General features: G+C 40.0%; 1 protein-coding gene and 1 pseudogene across 1 annotated transcript in view; one reads left to right on the top strand and one right to left on the bottom strand.

Moving 5' to 3' along the window:
• Positions 1 to 18,784, top strand: part of JAZF1 (JAZF zinc finger 1) — a 133,281-nt gene that overhangs the window by 14,053 nt on the left and 100,444 nt on the right. The window lies entirely within an intron of this gene.
• Positions 10,851 to 11,194, bottom strand: LOC105853219 (annotated as a pseudogene).

The raw sequence follows: 18,784 nt of genomic DNA, 5'->3' as shown, positions 1-18,784 counted from the left end.
TTTACAAAAGTTGTGTCTTTCTCATCATAGAAATTTGATAAAATAAAAAAGATAATGAAAACGCTTTAAGTCTTTCTACCTAGAGTTAACCATGGTTAATATTTGTTGCTGTTTCCTCAGAGCAGTTTTCCTTTGCATATTTTTCCAGAATCATACCATATACAAAATTTTGTCATCCAGTTTTCTCACTTAACTTTTTTTTTTTTAGTACTTTTAGTCTCTAATTTTTTAAGAACTTAGCAGTGTTATTGCCTAGAACTTATGTAACCATTTCCTGATCTTGGCTATTGGATTGTTTGCCATTTTTCACTATTGTAAATAATGTCGGGGTTCTCTATGACGTGTGTGTGGAACTGAGACTCAAAAGTGTGAGTACTTTTAACACTGTTTGATACAGATTGTCCAATTAGCACAAAAAAGGATATAGTCATATTCTAATATTGCTGGTGTACAACAGTATTAAATGTTTCACTCTTTGTTGGCATTAAGAGTTATAATTTTTAAAACTTGTAAATTAATTATAAAATAATTGTCATTATGCATGTATGGTATACATGCATAATGACAAATTTCAGCTTCTGTCACAGGGCCATAACACAGTAAGAACAGTGCTAGATCTTTGCAGAACAAAGGCAGGATATAATTTCCAAGCTGTCTCCTAAAATTTCTTCTAAAAGGTTAGTGAATATAAGATCCAGATTGAAGCTGGGATTTATAACTCCAGCCCCCTTAGAATAATGATCAAATAATTCATACAAAATTATGGAGTCTTTTGTTTGAATTTGAAGCTGAGTAAATAGGTAAACATCTGTATGATTCCTGAGGAATAAAGATCATATTATGTTAAAATTTGTCCCTCCCTTTCACCATTTGTGACCAATGTGTGAAATCACAGACAATAGGGAACCAGATTTAAAAAGGTGAGAAAAGAGAGAAAATGCTTGTTATGTTCCTTTCTTTCTCCAACGGGCTCTCCCTCTGTCCCTGTTTACTCCCAACTTCCCAAAATGAGCATATATCTGAAGTGAGAGGCTAAGTAAGAAGTGGTAATTGGGCCTTTTCCGAGTTATGAGTTTAGAATTATATAGACCAAGTCCCTACATCTATGAAATCAGCATCATCTTTTTGTTAAACCTGGGTGCCTGTCTGTTTTCTTTGTCTAAACTTAAGCAGCTGGAAGGTTATGCCACTACCTCATCTTTGCTGCTTGTTCTGCTTCTTTGCAAGTTACTAGATCAAAATCCCAGACCTGTAAAGGAATTAGGAAAGAACTTTGCAAACAGGGTACCACAGGAAGGTCAGACACCCAGGATCTTCCCTTGAGAATTTCCTAAGAATTTTGTTTATTTAAAAGCTTCAACAAATATAAAAGCGTGAAAGTAAACCTGCCTTTCCCACCAGAGAGATTTAGCACCAGCAGTGATTGTCATAGACTGTGTTATCTTGCTTCTCCTCTGTACTTAGAGGATCAGAAAAGGGATAATTCAGTTTATGGACTTTGTCTCGTTGCAGGCATGGCCACATTCCACACAACATCAGTGCCCCTGCCTTCCAGGAATGCCCTGTGAACTTGACTCTGTCCAGGGTTGATCTTGAGTTGTGTTTTTCTCCCTTGTGACAGGAATAGAACTTTGCATCTCACTCTTCACCTCCATCTAGTGCCAGACCACCCCAATTCCCTCATCACTGCTTCAATCTGCACAAAGTGAGGTTTCATTACGATATTTGTAATAAAAATACTATAAATCATGTCAGGCTGGTGTAAGAAAAAGTAGGTGGGGAAAAAAGAAAAACAGCACTCTCTTCCCAAGTTAAACTCAAACCCAGCGTTTGTGCAAGACCCCGTCTCTGAAGAACCTGGTGTCTGTTAGTGAGAGTCTTAGCCTTCCTTGTAGACTTGTTGAGTGTGTTGTGTAGTGTTGCTGTGTGGAATATTTTTCTTTTAGCAAATCTGCTGGAACTAAAAATTGAGGCCAGTATTCTGCTCATAAAGCATTGGCTTTTCTGATTACATTTCCATGTTTTGCAAGAGCAGGGGAAGGAGTACTCAGAGACTTCCAGTAGCTTTCCAGTTGAACATTCATGACAAAATACAGAAACACATGTATCCAAGTGACATGTCACTTGACAGTTCATATTTTTCTGTCTCATCTTGTTTTTGTGTGTGCAGTGGCCACACCGGTCATGTGTTTTTATTCATGTAGTCATATCTTTATACCCTGCCGCCTGACTTGTTCTAGAGATGGAACAAGACGAACTTCAGCAGTTAAATTCAAACAAGATGTGCAGGAATGAATTTCTTTTAGGGATAAGGGAGGAATGCCTTCTAGTCAAGAAGGATTTATGATTGTTGGCCTTGTTTTTTTCTCTTTCGTTTTTCATTAGTCTTCCCCAAATCTAATGTGCTCAAGATTTACAAAATGCAAAGGTCTTTCATTTCTTGTCAGATTTAAAGATCAAGAAGGGCTAATCAACACTTTACTGAACATAGTCATATGTACCCCAAAAAAATGTGTCATGCGGGAAAATAACTTTTAAATGGGGAGACATACACCAGTCTTCTTTAGGTAGGCAGAACTGGGGAAATTTAAGGTTGTTGTGTTCCACAGTCTTTATTCATCTCAAGTAGTAATTTCAAGATGTCAGAAGTCTTGAGTGATCGACATTTATATGTGTTAATATTAGTTATAGGAAAAACACATGTACCTATGCTATGTAAGGTAACTTGACTATAAAAATAAACATGTGCAGATCTTCCTTTAATGCTGTCACCAATTCTACTTGATCTTAGACTCTGCCTAGAGAATGAATGCATTTTTTATTAGATGCCTGACTTTTTGTTTGCTTATTTATGCTATAAAATGTATCACAGGACAAAGTTGTGTTGGGTGAACAGTGACCTGAAAAAATAAGAAATGAACATTTTGGTACCGTCAAAAGAGTTATGGTCTTTGCTTGGATTTCATGCTGGAGAACAATATGTACATATTTTAACCTTTGAGTCTGATACGTACTGAAATGTGCAGTGTCAGTATCTATAAATGAAACCCTGTAGCTGTCACAGCTGTCTTGACTTCTTTAGAAAAATCTACAGCACATTTCTAGTCGTTCTCATGCTGATAATGTTAGAAAAAAGAAACACATGCGAACATACACACCATCGCAGATAACACGATAAATTCCAGACCTCAAGATAGACTGGGAAAGTTTCTTTCTCTCCTCTCTGCCCCATCCCCCCCGCCCCGTGTCCCTTGTACACCCTCTCTCCCCCACTTTTTTTTTAATGACTTTTCTGAGATTAGCTTGTGCATTTAGGCAATCTTTTAAGGACTAACAGATTCCTAAATTACCATCATGGCATCTGAGAGGTGACCCAACCACCATCGACAAGATTCATGACCACCAGAGTAAGTTGGCCCTTTATGCCATTAGTTTCTTTAGCCATCTCTTCCTTGACTCCTTTTAGAATCTTTAATATACTGTGCAGACCATTACAAGCTAATTTTCTAAATTGACAAGGAAATCCTAAAGCTTTGAAAATGGTGGATCAGAGTAGATCATTTATGTTCTACTATTCTAACACATTATTTTAGGTGTGTTCTTTGAGTCCCATTTTAATTTTCTAGACAATTGTGTAAGGATGTAATTGGGTCATACATTTAACTATGTTACTTCATGAGCTTATTTCATGTTGTCACATCTTCAAAATTACTATTTTTTTAAATTACTATTTTTTTTAAATGACTACATAAGATTCCATAAGCGTTCACAGAAACATGCCCTCCATTTTGTTATAATGACTGCTTATGACCTTTTGTTAGAGATTATAGTGAAGCAAATATTTTTTGTCTTACAATAGCTCCATCCTTCTAGGCTGTTTTCCTAGGACTTATACTCCAAAATACACTTACCAGTGAGGTTTATTTCTTACACAGTGTGCATTTTTTTTTTAAGATTTATTTATGCATACAGAACTAGCATATAGACCAGAGGTGCAGGGATGATGAGAGGCTTCTCCAAAGACAGAGTAGGGAGCAGAACAGGCAGATTGACAAAAACTGCTGAGGGGAGCAGTGGGCGGGTCAGGAGAGGTCTGCCACACCATGTGGTCACCTCTGGGATGGGGATCGAACTCATGCTGAAGTAGCTTTAAATTCTTAGTGCTGTGCATTAACCCGCTGCGCCACCAGGGAGGGCCCCACAGTGTGCATTTTATATGATGGTGTTCATTATTTAGTTGATTATATTTCATTCCCAAGAGAAAATGTAGGTATCTACTAAACGCTAAAACATTTTGGGAGTGGAGCGAATAGAGAGGTAAAGCCCAGGAGAAATTCCTAGCTGCCACCTCTATTTTACAGGTACATAAGTCAGTAGTTCACATGTTGGCATCATTCTCTAAGAAATTATATTAGATGAGAGAAAGTACTGCACATATACAGTCAGCCTGAAATCTCCTTTAGTTAAGAATGGAGTCATGTGTAAAGGTAGCCCAAGGACCAAACAGAGGACTATGGTGGGTATAATATGGTAAGATACATATGGAGAGGTGTGGTTTTTTTTATACCCTAAGTCATACAGTGTTATAAATCAACATTTTAAGAAGAAAATATACTTCAAGCAAATAGACTCATCTCTGCAAATATGGATCCACTTGCTGCCATTTATATGACACTTTGTGACATCACAAAGTCTGTGTAGGATCTCATGGTTGACAGCTCCCCAATGCCATTTTAACTTAATAAGAGTAACCACATGAAACAAGGACAGGCAAGTCCAAATTTGAAATGACATAAAGTAAAATTTCACTCAAATTTAGCTGTGATTCTAATAACAGGTAAAAACACATCCAGAAAGCTACATTTCCAATTTAAAAGTAATTGAAATTTTAGCTGTGCAGTGGGTGAAGAGGTTTCTTTTCATACTCCTTAAGTTATCATTGACTTAACAAGTGGAAATCAGCTTGCAGAATGTGGTGTGCAAACTACACAACCATAGGGTGTATGAGAAAGTATCCCCCAGAAAAATCTTAGCCTTACTGTATGTGTTCACCTAGATTTACAGAAAATCAGTCTCAAAGAATTCCACTTTGAGGTACTTGGTCATTTGAATTCTCTAATTCTGAAAACTCCGTTGGCTTAATAAGCCAGGCTATTTTATTAAATTTTAAAAGGTGAATGCCAACCGTATACAGTGATGTTTTCAAAGAAAAGATGGCAGATAGAATCATTCTTGTTAACCTTTGGAGAACTTTAGCCTAATGATTTGAAGGGGACAAACGAGACTTGCAGTTTATTCCAGGCAGGCATATGTAGGATTTTTCTACAACGAAGGCCAAAGTTCACATTCCCAACAATATCAGGGAACAGGCTTTCTTCGGCATGTTACTGTTTTAAAAACAACTGGTCTTTTTTGCTGATTATCAGTGATTTTAACCCTAGTGCTAAATACCAAAATGAAAGCAACAGACAGGATAGTACTTGGGTGTCTCTTTACTCTTACCCTGAGCCTGGCCATTAAAGGTGATTAATTTATGGCTGGGCAAAGCCTGCAGTCTTTCTCCTGTGGATTTGTTAGTTCTGCATTCAGTATGGGATTCCAAATATAACATGGACCCGCCAGTACTGACCTCCTGCGTTTCCTTTGTCCTTTGAAGATCCCAGGATCAGCATGACAGTCTTCCATTTTTAGAAAAGCAAGTCTTGACTCTCTGGATTAAGGAGACTGTGAATCATCCAGTCATTAGAGCCAGTTGGGTACACTTTTCACAAGTGATGTGTACGTAATATGAGGCTTTTCCTTCCTACCGTGTCAGCTAGCAACCTCATAGTAATTTTCCAGATGTCACTGTGATCATCTTTACCCTTTCCTAACGTAAGGTCAGTAAGGTTAAGCACATTTACCATCAGAAAATTTTGAAGCAAAAGAATTTGATGCTTCTTCCCTGCCTATAATTCTTTTCTGTGCAGCTAGTCTTATAGATGGAAATTCTTTGAGGATATCCCCTTTTGTCGCAAATTATGTTATTATACGTGGTGAACTGTGAGGAATACATATCAAACAAATGTTGATATATTAAAGAAATCAGGAGTGTGTCAAGTGTTTAGGTCATCTATTACTGGGGCTGTGGTGACATCTTCGTTTTATAAAGAAGGGAATGGAAACTGAGAGAGGTTGCCTGTAGTGCTAGAGAAGGGTTGGAGCCCGAGTCTAGATATCTGCCTCAGGGCCCTTCCTGTGATGCCACCTGTGATGCAAAGATCCCAGCAGCATCCTTTACCCCTTGACCCTTGGACACTCGGCATGGATGTATAACTGAAATGCAGCATTCTCCTGCCTGCTGTTCCTACTGAAGCTTCACAGTACTAGTCTTTTCTGTGTGTTATAGAAATGTCCGTACAATGAACACAAGAAGTCCATGCCATATAGCACTGTCATCAAAGTCAACATTGTATTCTTTACTTTATCTTCAACAAATTCTTCTGTCTTTCCTGCCATCTCTCACTAACTCTTGCAGTCTGCTTTCTTGGAGGTCAATATTTTCCTGAAAAATAAACCCCTAATGTCTACACCAGCACTCCTGGGCATGTGTGTGAGGGCAGACAGAGCAACTTCTTCCAGTCTTAAGACAGTGTCGGGTGATGGTTGAGGCTGAATCACAGCCTGTATTCCTTGCCCACCCATCCCAGCCTCAGAGTTCTGCCGCAGGCACTGGTCCCTCCTGTCCATGTCATATGTGTCATGTCCTGGGAGGGGGTGTAGCTGAGCTCTTGGTGTAGCGGTGCCAGAGCACAGCCCCTGGAGACAGACTACTTGGGTTCAACCTCTGACCACTAATAAAGTGTACCTTAGTTTTCCCATTTGAAAACAGTGGTAGTACTGAGTTCTCCATGGTGGTGCAACAGGTTAAAGCACCACATTATGAAGCTCTCCAAAACCACTGCAGCACAAGTTCAATCCCCAGCCAGGGAGCTGACCCACATGGCGTGGCAGACCTCTCCTGACCCACCCACTGCTCCCCTCAGCAGTGTACTTCGTCACTTGGCCTGTTCTGCTCCTCACTCTGTCTCTGGTGAATCCTCTCACTCACCACTTCTGGCCTGTACCCCAGTTCTGTAAGCATAAATAAATCTTTTTAAATAAAAAGGGGGGTAGTACTATCTATCCCATAAAGTGTTATAAAAACTAAATAAAGTGATGCATGCAAAGTGCTTAATCCTAGCTCATAGCAAACTCTTTATAACTGGTATTTTCCTCTAAGTTTCTGATAGAAAAATGTCTGAAAGCTCTCAAATGCCCTGTTTCCATTTTGATGAAGAGATGTTATCTACACAGGTGTCTGCTCCATAGCCTTCTCACTGTTTCCCTCCTAGCCCCACAATTTTTCTCTTAGCATCTTGATTTGTCATGCTTCTTTATAACATCTTGGCTTTAGTGTGTCTGCGGTCCATTCTAACTCCTCACCTTCAGGTTCTCCCTGCACCTCCAACTCTGCCTCCCTGCAGGCTTTGCTGCGAAGCCACAAGCAGGAGCAGCAGTTTGAGCTAGAGAGATACTGACACAGCCTTCTGTATAGCACTCAGAAATGAGCTTTCTCCCTCTATTAAGGTCCCTCCTTTGACTTTGCCTCTGACCAACTTCTTTGCTACTCTCTCTCGTGATACACCAGCCCTGTAATCTTTAGGGCAGCCTCAGCATTCTCCACTCTCTGAAATATGTCCAAAGCAGGGCTGATGGTTCCCCCCATGCCATAGACTAACTTCTTTGTGCATTGAAGAACATTCCAGCAAAGAGTGAGAACCAGTTTGTCCTTGACATATTCTGACATCCTGTCTCTTCTAAGTTTCTGTGCTAGTTTCATTTTTGTGGGTTGCCTCCAAATAATATAAGTTTCTGGTGGAATTTTACATGCAAGTGTATTGCCCCAGGAAAAAAGGTATGCAAATTAACACTTAGAAACCACAGGTTTTCTTCCCAATGGAAAAAATTCCCACTACTAGATTTCATGGGTAATTTTATGGTTTAAATGATACCTGAATTACTAACTACATATACTTTTCCAGTGAAAACACTGTTCGATTAAGCACAGTAAACCTAATGAACTAGGAAGATTTCATGTTCAGAAACCTACCATTCTGTGGTAGAAAGCTGCTCACACATGCATACCTTTCCCAAGAAAAGAATTTGGAGAACTTAGGGGTCTCCCTGTGGCACATGGATTAAAGTCTCAGCACTGTCAAGCTATTGCCAGACACTGGAATATGAGTTTGATCCCTGGCCAGAGAGTAAAAACCCACGTGGCACAGCAGACCTCTCCTGTCTCCCCGCTGATCTCAGCAGTGTACTTCAATGGATCTGCCTATTTTCTTCCCAGCTCTGTCTCTGGTGAAACCTCTCATGCCCCACACCTCTGGCCTACACCCTAGTTCTTATATATATAAATAAATAAAATAAATCTTAAAAAAGAATTTGGAAAATTTAAATGCATTTTCTTTTGAGTAAAATAGATGATGAGATTACAGTATTTCATTCCACTTCCACCTTGACCCTCTTTACATAGCTTCAGTGATTGGTGTAATATGGCCTTATCATTTATGAAATAAATACAATGTATGCCTTTAAGTGCCAAGTACTTAAGGCAAGACAAATATTTTTAAAATGTGATCCATATACTCAATTAAGACAATGCACATAGAAACTTAAATAACAAAGCAGAATGTGTCATAGAGTATATTGATATAATGATATTCTAGTATAAAAATGGAAGAATGAGTGGATTAGATATATTTCTTGAGATTTGTCCAGGGGACCTGATTATGACTGGAAAGCGTCAGGAACATCCCCAGTAAAATCTTAGTTTTACTGATTAATCTTTGTGTCACTTAATAAAGTTTACCTTATATCAGAGCCAATGTTCTCACATGCAAAGTAAGGATAATAAGAAAATATTAACAAAAAGTCTACATAGTTTTAAGTGGGCATTTCCCCAAATAGTTGCTGATATTGCTACTACTGTCACTATTCTGTAAAACACTCGTTAGTATTGCTAATCTTCCCACTACTTACTTTTCCTGTTAGTACTGTTATGATCACGGGTACTACTACTAGTACTACTACGTTTCTGATTTTTATGAGCAAGTCACACCCCAGCTGATTGTCCCCTTTCTCCAGCCTGTCATCCATTCTCCCCTCTCCAAATTCTTCATACAGAAGCCTGACTTGGTCACAACAGGGTAGGTCTGGTACAGTCTGGACTACAAATCAAATTCCAAGACTCAATTCAAAGCCAAAACATTTGACCTTACTGAGTAAAGATGAATCGTGCAGAACTGGACCCTCAGGTCCATAACAAGAGTGGGTCAGTTTTCCCCCCACCCCAGGGTACTTGGAAGAGTAGGGAGGTCTAGTTTGCCAGGTTGGTGGGGCAGCAGCTGTGCCGAGAGCACACACTCAGCATCACTGGCTATAGTGGCATCCAAAAGCTCCACTACTTTTTTTCTTTTCTGTTGACTTACAGCTAGTTTATGGCATTTTAGAAAATGTTTCTAGCTACTTGATTTAAAAGGCATTCTTCTGTTACAGCATTTGAACAGCTATTTAACAGAAACGACATCAACCATCTTAGTGCTTTGTATTTTTCACATTTTCTTAAGAGTCACCCTGAGTAGTAAGTTCATCCTTTCTAAGAGGATAAGTTATTATTCTTTTCCTGTGCATTCTTTCTTAAATATGCCTCCCTGCCACTGGAGAGAACTGAGTCTGTAAAGAATTAGGAGAAGTAAGAAATGTACGAGTAAATTAATAAAGGTGACCCCACCCCCATTCCTTGTACCTGCCCTCTGTGTGATAAATTATTTCCAGTTCTCTTTCCTTATATATTAGACCACTCTCAAGGTTTCTGTATGATAACCTATTCTCTCATTTCTTATTTTACTGGCCAAGGTCTCCTATTGAATAGATATGTAAAACTTGTCAGATAGGCATGTTAGTTATATGCTTTATTGCTGTGTCTAGAGGTCTGGAATATTTTACATGCTATTCTTAGAATTTTCAATTAGCAAATTTTAATTAACTAATTGAGGTTTCTTATTAAGAAGCTTTTATGATTTGTCACAGGAGTCTAGCTGTGTGTGCACCCTATTCTACTAGGAAGCCATTAAATCCTTAGAAATAGCCTGTGAATTCATTAATCTTACTTTGTAATTGCAGTAGTCTGGGTACAGAGCAGGGCATTTGTGAGGCAATATCTTAAAATATGAGGAACTTCTGGATAATAAAACATAATGATGAAACTGAGCTAAGGAGGAAAATACAGTACTCAGAGAATCCAAAGCATGCCGTTAGGATTTATTTTGAAACAGGCTTCATTCATCCCTCTATGTTTTTATACATTAGAGTTGAACTTCTAGGCATTTACAACATTTCACACCAGCTGCACAACTGGAAATCCTGCAGAAATGCCCCTAGTCAGTGAACCAGCCAAAGATGTCCCCACCAAGGTCCTTTGAACATCAGCCCTGTGTGATAATTTCCTGGAAAATCAAAAGCACAGGGTATGTTTATTTCCTAAGTAAAATAAGCACTAAAAACCACTTAGAGTGCCAGGTGAGGCCTAATATCTATGATATAAAAGTTAGAACTTTCAGGAATAAGCGTGGCCAAGTGATGTCAGAGTCTCGCCTGTGGATCTGAAGATCATAGAAGGCTTTAAACATCATTCCCTCACCCAGAAGAAAACCCAGAGGGATTTACAGTGGCCTTTGTCATTGGAGGGCAAGGAAGGGCCATGCAGAGTCTGGACAAGGCAGAACTGAATCAACAGTACAAACTTTTTCTTTTTTGCACATTGACTATGGATTTTTGAAAGCTGTGAAAGGTACATAGGTAACCAGTTATACAGCTTGTATGGTGAATCACCATCCTTATTACATCTCTTGGACAACTGCACATGGAACCTGGGCCAGGACACTTCTTATTCCTTTGGCCCAGGCAGCTTTCTTGAGTCGGAGTCAGTGTGCGCATCTGGAGTTCCTGCTTCCTTTGCGGCAGCTTTCCAGATCTCTCTCAGTGCTGGAGGGGCAGGCTTCTCGAGGCCTACTCCATGTAAGCGCTTGTGAATGTTGATGTGTATTCTCTGGTCACTACTTCATTGGTGAAAGAGGCCTTTCTTGCCACCCTTCTTTTGGGGAACCATTCCACCCAAACATGAAGGGGAAGGCACAAGGCTTCGTAACAGCATAAACTTTCCATTAACAAAGGGCTTTGTGAGGTTACCACAATTAATGTTTGTCTGTTAAACTGGACAAGATTTGCTTTTATTCATGTGCATCCTTGACTCTGGGATCTCAGATAAACAACTCTACTTTGGTAATAGCTCTCCAACATAGTCACAGCCCCTCTGACCCCCGGTCCCCAAGTGGTTGAATATACAATTAGCAGATGTTCCTCTCTACCCATGGGGCAGATGCTCCTGACAGCCAAGCCTGGTGTTAGCCCAGACGGGGGTAAGTGATGTGTGGTGTTGTTCCCTTCCTTCTTTTAGGCCATTGTATGACTTAACCTGGAAACCTCTGGACTTGTACCCTATCTAAAGAGAGGGTAGGCCCCTCTCCTCCAGAAAAGCAGTTCCCCCCTGGCATTTTTGTGAAGAGAAAAACTTTTCCTCAGGGTCCTTGAGAGTCCTGGGTGTCAGGGAAAAAGGGGCACAATAAGTGACAGTGCAGGTAGAGGGGGCACTCGGGCATGATGATCAGCTGCTTGTAGGTGCAAAGCTATTTTACTAGTCATAGCTAGAGGAAAACATTACCCTCATTGGTAGCATTTTCATGTTAAGATATTTTTTGAATCCCTGAGTCATAACCCCAAAGAGTAACCTCATTAGGGGGTCTTTGGAGACATGGCAAATGAAAATCAGTGAGAGAAGAATTATCAGGAGACCATTTGTTTTATAGAATTAGTTGGGCATTTGCTCTCATGGAAAGGATACTGGGTAGATCCAGGATAGGTAAGTGCCACATCAGCCCATAGGATCACCTTCTACCTTAGATTCTTCCTTGCAAATCTGAATCAATGTTCTCAACCTTGTGTGATGCCTCTCAAACTGCCCCATCTAGGGCTTTCTTGATCCTCCTTCTACCACTTCACTCCTGCTCCACCCACCCACCTGTCCTATCAAAACACAGTTTCATCTGCTCAGTCCTGCCAGTGCACTCTAATTCAGCAAATGAAAATGGCTGTCTTCAGTGTTCCTCAGATGGTTCTTAGAAAGATTCTATGGTCAAGTGATTTTGGGAAATGCCTTCCTAAGTACCTATTCATAGTGCAAATTGCAAAGATTCATGATATAAATGAAGCTTCTGAGAATCTTCTTCCACAAAAGATATCTGCTCAACCTCCTTTAGCCTTGCTTTTCCTATACTGTGACTGTAGAAGCCTTGAGGAAATGTTGCAGTAAGCCAAAGTCATGCCTAACTGTGGTCTCGTATATTACCACTTCAGCTGACATTTTTGTGTAAAAACATGCCTTAGAGTGAACCCTCACAATCACTTATAAAATGAAAAATGTAGTGAAATCACTGTGTGGGTTGGAAGGCTGGGGTGACAGGGTAGAGAAAGAAACCTGTCTGCATGATTCCATGACACTTGCTCCCAATCTCACAAAACAACTGTTTGTTCTTAACCCACAAAAAGTCTAAAATGCAAAGAATCTGAGTCAACTTCTTGTCATTTTTAGAAGTCAGGAAACTTAACCAGGCTTTGGGGAGGTAATGTCCATCAGGAAAACACTCTCGAAGGCTAATTAAAAGTCCTTGAATACTGAAAGTGTTTCAGGGAAACAAATCATCACAGTTCGTTTGGAAAAGGTCCCTGTCAAAAGCAGCCAAGAGCATTAACTTAGCACCATTATAAATGAAACGATATAAATTATACCTCTTTTTCTAAAAACAAACTGAATTCAGGGAACGCGTGCTGGCTTGATTTTTCATATGAAATTACAAAGGATATGTTTCACTTATTACCACTTTTTTCTATTACTTCACAAATTTGGCAGTAACCAACACTGAATATGTAAAAGACTAATATATGTTTTAAGTATATGTAGGCCAAACCACAGGAATTTATTGACTATGCTCCTTAATTGTCATGAAGTTAGAAGAAGTCAATTAAAACAGCCCTTTGGAGCCTGTGGAGACGAGTGTGACTCTGAGCGTGGCCTCACTCCCAGCCTGGAGCCCAGCCTGCGTGTCTTCCACCCAGGCCTCCCTTTCACGCATTTGACGCTCATGCAGTAATCACTCCTACACACCACAGCCCAGTGTCTTAAGCCACCTTTCCTTGAGTGTGAAATTTGGCCATCAGTTACGGGCTAGCTGGTCGTGATAGTGAAAAAACAAATACAAGGCTGGCCTGCTGCTTTTGGGGAGTAGAGGACAGATGGATATTACAGGTAGACAAGGAAGCCCCACCCACTAAGTAAGTGTTCCCAGACTTGGCGGTCACGCTTGCTGCCCACCATGTCGCCTTCCAGTCAGCAGCCCTCTGCAGTTGACTGCGGGCATTGAGCTTCCTCCCTGCGGGCCATCTTCAGCAATGTGTATGAGCCATTCAGGGAAGCAAGAGAAGAAAGCCATAGCACCTACCAACTGTGTTACTTCTTGTAGCTACATGAATTGTATCCCTGAGGTGGGCTATTTAGTAGAGGGACAAGCTTCCAGGAAGGCTGCAGTTAAGGATTTAAAGCCTCTTTGCTGGTTCCTAGCCAGACTGCCTGTGAGGGGTTGGTTAGGGCTTGGTTTTGGGACAAAGCTGGAGACCCAGCGAGTTAACCAGTCACAACTCCTAGTCCTCAGCAAGCTATTCTATTCACCATACTGGGCTGTGTGAATACCACTGCTCTGCCTTCTCTGATAAAACCTTTAGTGATAATCTGACTGCAGTGTGATTCAGGCCAAATAGTTCATCTTTTCCCCAGGTCATTGGAGTGGAGTTTGTTACCTTCTCAGACTCAGCCCATAATTCATGAGGGGTATGCTTTTTATAGATCTTTGATCCAACATCACTGACAGCTATTTTCTAGTTATTCAAATTAAATGCATCTTCTTTTATCTTCCCAACCACCACCACTGACACAATTCCGGTACGTAGATGCCACCTAATTGGGCCCCTTTCTAGAGATGCTAAGGGTCTGGACCCTTCTGATCAAGTTATTTCTAAGTTCAGAAACCCCAGGCAAACCACAGGGCCTCTGGAAACCACCTCCCTTCCCCTCTCCCTATTTGAGGTAAATAGCATCCTTTTAGCTAAGTGTGATGTCCAATGACTGGATTTGCCTCGGTAGCTAAAGCAACACATTTTAAGCACAGCATTCTGTTTCTACATTCTTTTCACACACAATTTTAATCTCAAATGTTAACTTCAAATGAATGCAGAATTAGGTTTGGATAATTTTTTTAAAAGATTCATTTGTGCATACAGAACTGGGGTACAGGCCAGAGGCTCAGGGGCGGTGAGAGGCTTCACCAGAGACAGAGTGGGGAGCAGCACAGGCAGATCGATGAAGTACACTGCTGAGGGGAGCAGTGGGTGGGTCAGGAGAGGTATGCCGCGCCATGTGGTCACCTCCGGGGCAAGCGGGAATTGAACTCCTCATGCGGAAGTGGCTTTAACTTCTCAATGCTGTGCTTTAACCCGCTGCACCACCAGGGAGGGCCAGTTTGGATAATTTTTACCTCTTGACCATAATTAACAAAAAGCCCACACCTTAAAATATGCAAGCTTAAAATTTGTCAGTCTACATGTAAGATTGGAAAGGCTTGAAAAATGACTTGTTGGCTGAGAATATTTTTAGTACGTGGGCTATATAGCCTTATATGACTTAACCTTGCAGCCTGTGGAAAGACTTGAATTTGACAGAACTTGAGGCATTGTCAAATATTTGGACCATGGTTCTAAAATAAAGTTCAGGATCATGCTAACCCTGTAACTAATATCTCATGCTACTGCCTTTAGAGCAACACAAAGAAACTGCCCTTTTTCTCTGTGCTGAAGATGATTTTGTTTAATATTGTGAAGCTTTGTTGATCAGGATGTGGTTCCATTTGGTAACATTTAAGGGATCAAATAGGTAAAACTTTTTATATTGAATATTGATAGCAGGTGTCTTCAAATCCCTACCATGCTTGTACTCTTACAAGAATAAAAATATTTTAATGTGTTTTTTCCTGAACTTGTTTTAAACACATCTCTCTGTCTGTGCTTATAAAGCAAAGAAAACAGACTAAAGTTGATAACATCTGATCTTAATAAAAAGAGGAACATGCTTGTTGTTTCCCTCTCCCAGCCCTTTAGCTGGTTGTGGTTTGCTTCAGCCCCTTTTCAGTGATTCATAGTCGACAGAGATGACTCCACTCCCAGCTAAAGCTCAGCCACTTTGGGAAGCCTAAAGGGATTTGACTTCTTATAGCCAGATCTGTATTTCAGCTGTTAGCTTTACTTATGGGACCTAGGAAAGAATGTAATAGAGAATCTGTGGATTAGAATGTAATTTTGTACTCACAGGCTGAGTCTGCACTGGCAGTGCCTCTCATGGAAAATGGGAAAGGGCCTCCTTTTGGACTGGTAGCTCAGGTAAAGTGCAGGAACCATTTCACAGGGAACCAGTATCAATTCCTTAATCCCCATATCTATCTAATAAATTTCAGTTGATCCCTCAAAACCCACCTTCTGCACCAAAGCTTGTGACCCCACCCTTTAGTTAATTATCCTTTATGCTAAGTGCTCCTTCTATCTTGCACAAAGTAGTTATATTTATCTTTACCTGCCTCCCCTGCCAGTCTGTGGGCTTCTTGAAGCTGGGGCCATCCCTTGTTTCCTATACCACTGGCACTGAAATTAAGGTCCTTATTATATTGAACTGAACTGTGGCCTCTCTGAGCCTCTACTCCACCTACCTGGTCATTAACCACAGTATATATTGAGAATCCTGAATGTCAAAATTCTGAATGTTTGATACAAGAATGGGTACATCTAGATCCTTGTAGCTACAGAGAAGTTGTGCTTTCCAGCAAAGATGACCAGAATCAGAGAAGTGAGCATATTGTTTATGCTTTAATATCTCAGGTGCAGACTTACTTTTTATTTATACATTGCGGTATCAAATGCATGAGAACCTGGTTTTTAAAAATGTACATTGTTAAAAACAGTCTGATACATTAGAGTAATAATAGTACTCCTCTCCTAACTTAGCTGAGTTAATGCATCAGGGCGTGCAGGGGAAAGACATTATTAGACATCAAAGGCTGAGCTATAGTAGTATTCCTAGAGGGAAGTTATCACGCCCAGATTAAAGTGAAAGAGCTTACAATAGTAGGAGAGATGGGTTTAATAATAATAACTGTACTTTTAATCTTTACTCTGTGCCAGGCACTGAGCCAAGCTTGCTAAGACAGAAGTAAATAAGTCTGGTTTGGGTGGTTTACTATCATAAAAGAATGGACAAAGTTAAGGAAAAAGTACAGTTAAATGCCACTTAAAAAGGAAAATGTAGAAGTATTCTTTTCTATTTGTAGAAAATTGGAGGGGATAGATAAACAATCATGTATAAAAGGGGTGTATGGGTGTCTCTAATCAAATTCAGATTGTTTGAAGATCAGTGCATTTTTAATGGAAATTTTCTGCATTGGTTTATCATTATTTTGCATTATATTTTGACTGTGGGATAACCATTAATTTATGGATACTACTATAACAACTACCTAGTGTTCTTCTGTTCAGCATATTGTGGCCCAAGTATTGGGTTATATAAATTAGCTAGTTTATAGCACATAATACTCAATAGGGCAAAATTCACATTTTATTAACTAAGATTGGTTCAAATGAAGTATAACTTCATAAATGTCAGCCCATTGTTTGATCTGACATTACTATAATTTGATAACGGGGCCATGATCATAAAAAGCTCACTTTTGAATGTGTTATATGCCTACTTAGTCTTACTTTAAGGCCTGCAGTATGCTAGTGTCCACCCTGTGTAGTCTTCCCTGGACACCATTTCATCACATTACATGGGGTCACTGGAAAACTCCAGCCCCTCTTCAGAGAGAATCTGGGGAGACGGTTCCAAACCAGCCTCAAGCCACTGGATCATCTTGAAAATGAAGCAGCTTTGCATGTTTTGGTCCTCAAATGATTCACTCTCAGTTGGTTTGGGGGGACAGCTGTGTGTTCCACTCTATGGCGAAATGTACATCATACATAGGAATAGTGTGCCTGCCTGGTGGCACAAGAGGTTAAGTCTAAGCACTATCAAGCTATCACAGCACAAGTTTGATCCCTGGCCAGGGAGGTGACTCAGATGGTGCAGCAGACCTCTCATGTCTCGCCTGCTGCTCCCTTCAGTAACATACTTGCCTGTCTGCTCCCCACTCTGTCTCTAGTGAATCCTCTCATACACATACCCAACCGCTGCACCTCTGGACTATACCCTAGTTCTTGTGTGCATAAATAAATAAAAATGAACCTTTTTTAAAAATGTATAAATTCAAACAGCTCTGCAAATAAAAGTCTTTGCTTCAAGAGCTGCCCCAAGTAACCACTTCTGTAGTGCCTTGCAGATTGCAAAATATTTTGGTACACATCATATCATTTGCTATGCTGAAGATGATACTAGAAAGTTCGGACCTTGAGAATTTTAACAGATGTTTTTGAAACTCAAGTGGACTCCTATGTCTAACACAGGAGCGTGTAAGGCTGGGTTATGGCAAAAGTATTGGGAAAGAACAGGAAAATCTCTCTTTGATGTAGGTCTGGCACTAAGTGTCCACTAAAGGAGAGGGAATCCTATTGTCAGGAACCCTGGGAAGTTTTGAGTGGACATTAGAAGACAGCGTTGAGATAGTTTTGCCTGGATTTGAGAGGGAGACTTCAAGCTCCTAACGTATATCTTATGAAGTTGGCAGAACTGTGAGATAGTACTTCTTAGAAAACTTGCCTTGGCTACAAGGTAGGGAAAAAACCTTTTTTTTAATTTTTCATGGTTTTTGTTAACCACTAGAACACCATGAGGATTTGGAAAAGTAGCTCCATACCTCAATGTGTGTACATGCCTCTCTTCCCATAGTCCTGTGCCATCCTCCACTGCATTATCTCCCCTACCATATACCCTTCCCCTTCTGGAAATTACCACAGTTTTTACAAACTTCACGGGTTAGTTGCAATTTATTTTTTGCTTTGATTATCTGTTTTCTACTCTGAGAGAAACCATAAGGTAATTGTCTTTCACTTTCTAATTTACCTAGTATTATCCCCTCAAGTTCCATCCATGTTGTTGTAAAAGGCAAGGTTTCATCTTTTTAATAGCTGGGTAATATTCCATGAAGTATATATACCATAGCTTCTTTATCCAGTCATCTGTGGGCATTTAGAATGTTTACTTGACTTGGCTCTTAATGAATAATACTATTCTGAACACAGGGGTACATACATCTTTTTGAAGTCATGTTTTCATTTTGTTAAGGTAGATCTAGGGTTAATATTGTTGGTTCATACTGTATTTTTATTTATTAGTTTTTTTTTTTTTTAAGAATATAGGAAGGAGATAGAATTTTAGATGAAAACAAAATCCCATTTAATGGGTAGGTGAATTCACTCCATGAGTAACCCTTCCCTGCCATGCTTTGGGTTCTGGAACTACACAGATATTCTGAAAAGTAACTGTATGGCTTTCATTCTAACAAAGAAGAGGGGAAAAAAACTGCAATGCTGGGTGGTGAGTGTGACAGAAAGT

The sequence above is a fragment of the Condylura cristata genome, unplaced genomic scaffold (genome assembly GCF_000260355.1).
Source record: "Condylura cristata isolate star-nosed mole 26May11 unplaced genomic scaffold, ConCri1.0 scaffold00005, whole genome shotgun sequence".
NCBI classification, from domain to species: Eukaryota; Metazoa; Chordata; class Mammalia; order Eulipotyphla; family Talpidae; genus Condylura; species Condylura cristata.
This window is presented reverse-complemented; position numbering and strand designations above follow the sequence as displayed.